Here is a 6,301-nt window from a genome sequence, read left to right on the forward strand (position 1 = left end):
TCCGTCAAGGCCAGCCCCCGATGCAACCGGCTTCTCTCCTCCTCTCTCTCCTCTCTCTCTCTGGTCTCTAACATCCCAGTCTGCTGCTGCTGCTGCTGCTGCCGCCCTCTCTCCCGGCATCTAGCGACCAAGAGTGGCAAAGAGCGGCACTGCAACTATACTGACACTTTGGGTGGAGGAGGGAGGACCCTTTTTAACATCTCTTCTTTCCTGCTTGAGAGTAGGCTACACATGCATATTTGGAAACATACCCCAACATAGGATATCTTGATTTATTTTGTGAATAGTTTAACCCACAACCACCAGAACGTAGCTAATGCTCCCACACCTGTAGCTATCCCCCCACCCACCTATCTTTAAGAAATGAAGATTAGACTAAGTACAAAAAACTAAACAAAAAACAGATGAATGATGTAAATAAAAGAGAAAAAAAATTAAATACAATGAGGGGAAAGACTTCCTGTAACTTAGCTCAGGGACCGTGTCAAACGTACGGCCAATGAATTTGCCAAGTGAAAATTAAATAGAAAGCAAAATGGACATAATATTGTTGAAATTGCACATATTTTTCTTAAAAACACATCTTAATAATGTAGCCTACTTGTAGCCTACTTCTTTGCACTAAAACAGGGAAATCTGAGATCAAGTGGGCCCCTCAACCAAAATGAGTTTGACACCCCTGCTGTAGCAGCTTATACAGTAGGCTACCTACTCACATGAATTCACTCCCCATTTGGTTGAGGACGATATTAAGCTGCATTGATATCAGACCATTTTACACCAAATAGCGTATGCAGGTTGTGAATGCAAAAAAAACTTGGCCTCTGGTGAGGTATAAGAAACAACAGAGGCCTATACTAAGGTTTTGAGAATTTATTGCAACCGTTTTGTCTAACTAAAGGGAACAACCAGTAAATAATAAACAATGATCATCAAAATAAAGTCTTAGGCTACTACTCGGCCATAGGGTGCAGCCTCTCTCAACCACAAAGGTCTCCAGAGTCTGGACACCCACTGTTGGAACGACTGAGCCTTAAATACAAGACAGTTAGGCTACAGGTAAATAAACAGTTCAAAGTAAATACTAAATACCACTGTCAGCTCAGAGTGGCAGCTGACCCCTTATTGATAAACCAATCATTATGTCTACTCTGTTTCTGAGGTGATTAAACAAATTAAAACCAAACGTCATTGTTAATTATGAAATCTATTTACCAACTATATCCTCGGCCTATCCACCTCCTTTCAAGTTATTGCAATGACACTTTTGGCCAACAGCAGGCCTATTTCTAAAAGTAGTTGTTGCAGTTCGCTGGATAGATATACCTTATAGAAAAATATTTGGTCCTAAAGGTATTTTTACAACTAATATTTCCTCAACGCACTGTTTGATCTCTTCCCAGAATTTCTCTATTACAAACAGTGAAAGACTTTATCTCAAAGGAGGTTAAATCGAAAGCAACTGGACTTAGTTATTTGTCTGGGAACGCATTTTTCCCAGACAAATAACTAAGTCCAGTTGCTTTCGATTTAACCTCCTTTGAGATACTATGACCTGGACAAATGAGAATATGCACAGGCTCAGTGAAAGACTTTATGCAAACATCTGCTATAGCACCTTTGAATCTGATTGATTGGTTTATCTGGAGTCATTATGTACATACGCATTAACCAGTCTAACTCGTGTGTTCACTGTTTGTGGTTGTGATTGTGCTTTGGTACAGGCCCTCTCCCACTCCTTAGTGGAGATCTTCACCTGTCATTCCTCTCTCCATGCCTTGAGCTTATTTACTGACGATTTCTGTCGTTTCACCAACCAGTTCATTTTATATTTATTGTGGAGATTAAGCCCTTTCCCTGTCAATCCCTCGCCATCGTTTCTTCAACTGTTGACATTGAACTTTTAACTCTGCCACATTTCTCTGAACTTTGAATGAGGTTTCTCTCATTTTGAACTAGAATTACATGGCTATACGGCCATATGGCTAGTATGTTGCCTGGGTCAACAGAAGAATAACAGTTCATTATTGATCTTGGCCGCTGTTTTCTTTTGAGACAGGAGACTGGCTGCAGGATCAACCGTCCACCAGCTTCTTCTGATAGCTGGCTTCCTCGGGTTTGGTCTGGGTTGTGAAGGAGACAGCGACAAAGGGCTGAAAACATCCAGCTGGATAGGTCAGTGGGTAATGAATCCCACTCATGGATAGTATGTTGCTTGGGTCAACAATTTAGCTGCATAAGAAGAGTTTGCTTTTTTATAATTAATATATATATATATTTTTGCTGTAACCACAATAAGGAGGAGAAGACCTTTAAAAGGCAGAGAGGATCATTGACTCTGTTTCTGTTCCCCCATTTAACTGGAAAAAAAACGAAGAGAATGGATTTGCATGCAGCCTTTAACCGGCGCCAGTCTCCCTCTGTGAGTCAGAGACAGCGTGACCTTGGGCTGGGCGACGCACGAAATCCATTCGTTTTTGATTTTTCAGTTAAGTTTGTTTACGTAGACAACATATTCACAAATGCAATCGCTTAGACTTTGACCTGCGACCACTAAAGTTTGTGCCAAAGTTATTTTAAACCTTTCCTAAGAAATCACGTCAGCTACAACGGAATACAAGTTGGGACCTATGGCCAGACATCATCACTTCCTACCATAATTTGTCATCCATCTTGACAAAGCTTGTTCAGATCGGTAACCTTTGTTTAGTTCTAGATAAACTTTTGAATTGACCACCTGGAGTGGTTACCGTTTTGTATGCTGTTCTCTAACCTCGTATTTACTCTTGGAGACCATAGATAACAAGGTCAACATGGAAAAAGTCTCGGAAATGAAAGTGGCAAATTGTTTTTGTCAGAATTAAGTACTGGGTGTCAATTGACTCCAGTTTTCAGAATGCAGTACAGCTTCAGGTCAAAATTGCATCAAAATAATTAGATTTTTATGCTCCATACCCTTCTGCAAAGTGTGACATAGCAATGAGAATGGTGCCACACCAACCATTATAAATGTGTGTCTTTTTTATTGATACCAATAATATAACTTAGCCATTCATTGATTGTTTTTTCAACAGGAAGTTCTTGTGTTGTAAACTGGAGCCCAGTAGCTCTGCATTTCTCTTACTCTCCTCCAAATCCCCTAACCAGGTCTTGTAGTTCACTCTGTGACATCAGATGTTGTTCGGGAGGAGAATATAGTGACCGTTTCTTGGAAATGCTAGCCCATGATACATGACACAGCCATGAGATGTAACTGTATGCTGCATAGATCTGGCCAAGACATCAAAGACTAATAAATTAAAGTTAGGTAATAATCTAAGTCTCAAAGTGAAGATACATTTATAAACTTTCATGTGGTACCATTTTCATTCCTCTACCGTACTTTGTCGAGAAGTTTCGAGGCATCATATTCACCAGACACCCAACTCCCTTGGAGACGACTATACGTGCCTGTGTATAAATCTTTATTGTGAAATATGTTGAAAACTTTAGCCAACCAGCACCTTTAACTGTTTTCTCACTGATCTAATCAAAATATGTAAGAATTAGCATTCAGCACATCTCGGGGTTGATCATTTTTCCAAAACAAACCGGTGTATTGTGTGCCTTACATGTCTTCCCCTCATTCTTAAAAAGAAGATACAGACATCTGGAACAGGAGCAAAAAGCACTTAGCAATTTGAAATCAATCCATTTTCATCCAGCCACCAACCCAAACCAACTAGACTGGTTTAATGATGTAGTAAGCTCAGACAGGGACTCTGAAAATAGCCCCGGGGTCAAGTTGACACTGCCAGGAACAGAGATCCAAAACATCTTGCTCGAATCGTTTGGCCACGGCTCATCCTCTGAAGCACTGTTAGTTCACATTACTTTTAGAGCTGTCATCAACCAGCCATCTGTGTGTTTCAGAGATGGCTGAGGCTGGACAGAATTCAAGTTTTGGTTATGTTAGTAATTATCCGGTCTGTAGCTGGTGTGTTTGACAGGCGCAAATCAGATTAGCAGCTAAACAAGTTTTGATGCTTTACATTTTGTGTTCACAAAGCACCACATTGAACTTTGATCTGTATTTTCCGACTGGTCAGCTGAACTTCCTTAAGTACCCACAGTTATGGTTTTCATCTTTCAATTGGTTTACACAATTTGGTTCTATCTAAATAACATATTTCCTCAAACAAACACCGTAACACTTGTCTTCTGATTTTGTTTTTGTAATTGATTGACAAACACAGACTGTACAGTTTCAAACCTGTCCTATGTTGGCCCCTAAGGACAAAACACATTTATACACAAGGGTAAAAGCACTAAGGAAAATCCCCGCAGCTGTTGCACCTGTCCCAGGGGGCGCAGCGTAATGCTGAGAGGTTCCCATGACGGACAACCTGCACCTTGGCAATTTAGAGTCACCATAAAAACCTTGAATGAGTTCTGTCATTTGGGGCCAGAGAAACCACACCCCTACTCTATAATACACCTTTCAAGACCAAGAGGAATCATAGTCGTGCAACAAGCCATTTGCCATTCTATTCTTTTCTAAGAAGGACTTCCAAGTAGCTACAGGCCTGATATTTGCACCTGTTCTCAGGTGATCGTGTTTGATGATTATAGAAATAAGAGCCGCAGAGGCAGTAAACAGTAGAGTTTGTTTATGTCAGACGGATTAAATCCCACAGCATTTCCTGTAAATGCTGCTCAACCAACTGGCCTAGATTTTTTGACAACAGAGAGGAAAAGGAGTGGCGTGTATATAGGGGCACGGTTTTAAATCAGCCCCGGCCTGCCTGGAGTGCCGCACTTTAAAATTTGAGACGAGGAGCTGGTGGATTGGATTCGCATGGAAACATCAGGAGACTGAAGTCAGTGTCCTGGACAAGTTTAAAAAAGTTCACCGGGAACACATCCAGGGTTGACACACACGAGATAACACAATCGCTGCAATCTGACTCCGACTGCAGCAGACTGTTCCCCTCTGTGCCAGTTCTTCAAGCTCTACCAACACAGTAGCTATAACCACAGGACACAACGTGGTTTTAAACTGAAAAATCCAGCTCAATCCTGTCTCGAAGCGAGGGGGGGGATTTCACATAAAGGAGAATAGTCTGACCACTCTGTAGAAGTGGACTTCGAAAGCCCCCCGCAGTGAGACAAACACAGCCATAGACAGACAATTTCCTGTGCTCAGATAAGGCGGACATGGTCAACCAAATCCAGCCTAAAGGTGCGTTCAGATATTGCTTCTATACGTCCGCACAAAGCCTGAAGAATGCAGGACCTTGGTGCCGCAGATCAAGACATGTAAATGCACCTTGATCCACGTATGTCATCTCTGGCTCATTTAACTGTGTCTGTCTGTCTTTGTAAAGCAGCACAGCAGCTCCTACAGGCCCCCGACAGACATGGGAACAAATGAAGGCACATTTTTTCAGTCCCTGCAGGAGGTCTCTGTCCACATCCTCTCCTTTTTCAAAGATTCAAATGAAGGTACACGAACAATGAGATTTAAAAAAAAAATGAAAAGGCAGGTCAGACTCATTACCCTGCTCTGACTTCTATGTGCTAATTTACAAATGCAACGTAAAAAAGTTCTCTTTATATGTAAGGTGCCTTGCTTTTTCTGCATTTTATATAGTTGAAAAATTAAAATCCAAGTCAGCATATGGGAGACATCAGTTAAAGCCAACAAGCCAATGTCCTGGCTCATGGTAAACTTTTTGTATAGTCTTATCTCAATTATTTAGCTGTTTCTCTTCAATTCTTTCACATAGTAAAGAAAAAGTGGAGGCAACTCATCTGCAATGCATCATTAAAAATTTAAAAATTAAAGCTTTCATAGACCTTAAGAATAATGCTATATACAAAAAGCTATATCTTTAAATTATCAACAAAGGCAATGAAAAGACTAAAATCAACAAATCGGAACTGCCACTGTGTGTGACAAATGGTTAAAACACATTAACAGGCCACATCGCTGTTTGTTTCTTGCAGTGAACATTGACTATTATTTAGAGTTGTGCTGCAAAAAAATAACCAATAGAGAATCAAATATGTATTTGTATGTCACTGAAAAAAGTCCCTAATCAATACAATTTCTTCCTATTTAAACCTGTTGTAGTTTCTGTTGAGAAACTTTTTGATAATCGTCAGACATATTAGGTTCACATTTGGCTTCATGTCGTGCAAACAACGCCTAATGTTTTGTATGTTTTACATGCCAATGTGTAATCAAGTGTGTTTTTGTGTTAAAGCATGTACAAGCTCTACGCCTGCCAACAAAGCTCTTAACTTCCTATTATATATA

This window comes from Trachurus trachurus (assembly GCF_905171665.1).
Source record: "Trachurus trachurus genome assembly, chromosome: 6".
In the NCBI taxonomy this organism is placed as follows: domain Eukaryota; kingdom Metazoa; phylum Chordata; class Actinopteri; order Carangiformes; family Carangidae; genus Trachurus; species Trachurus trachurus.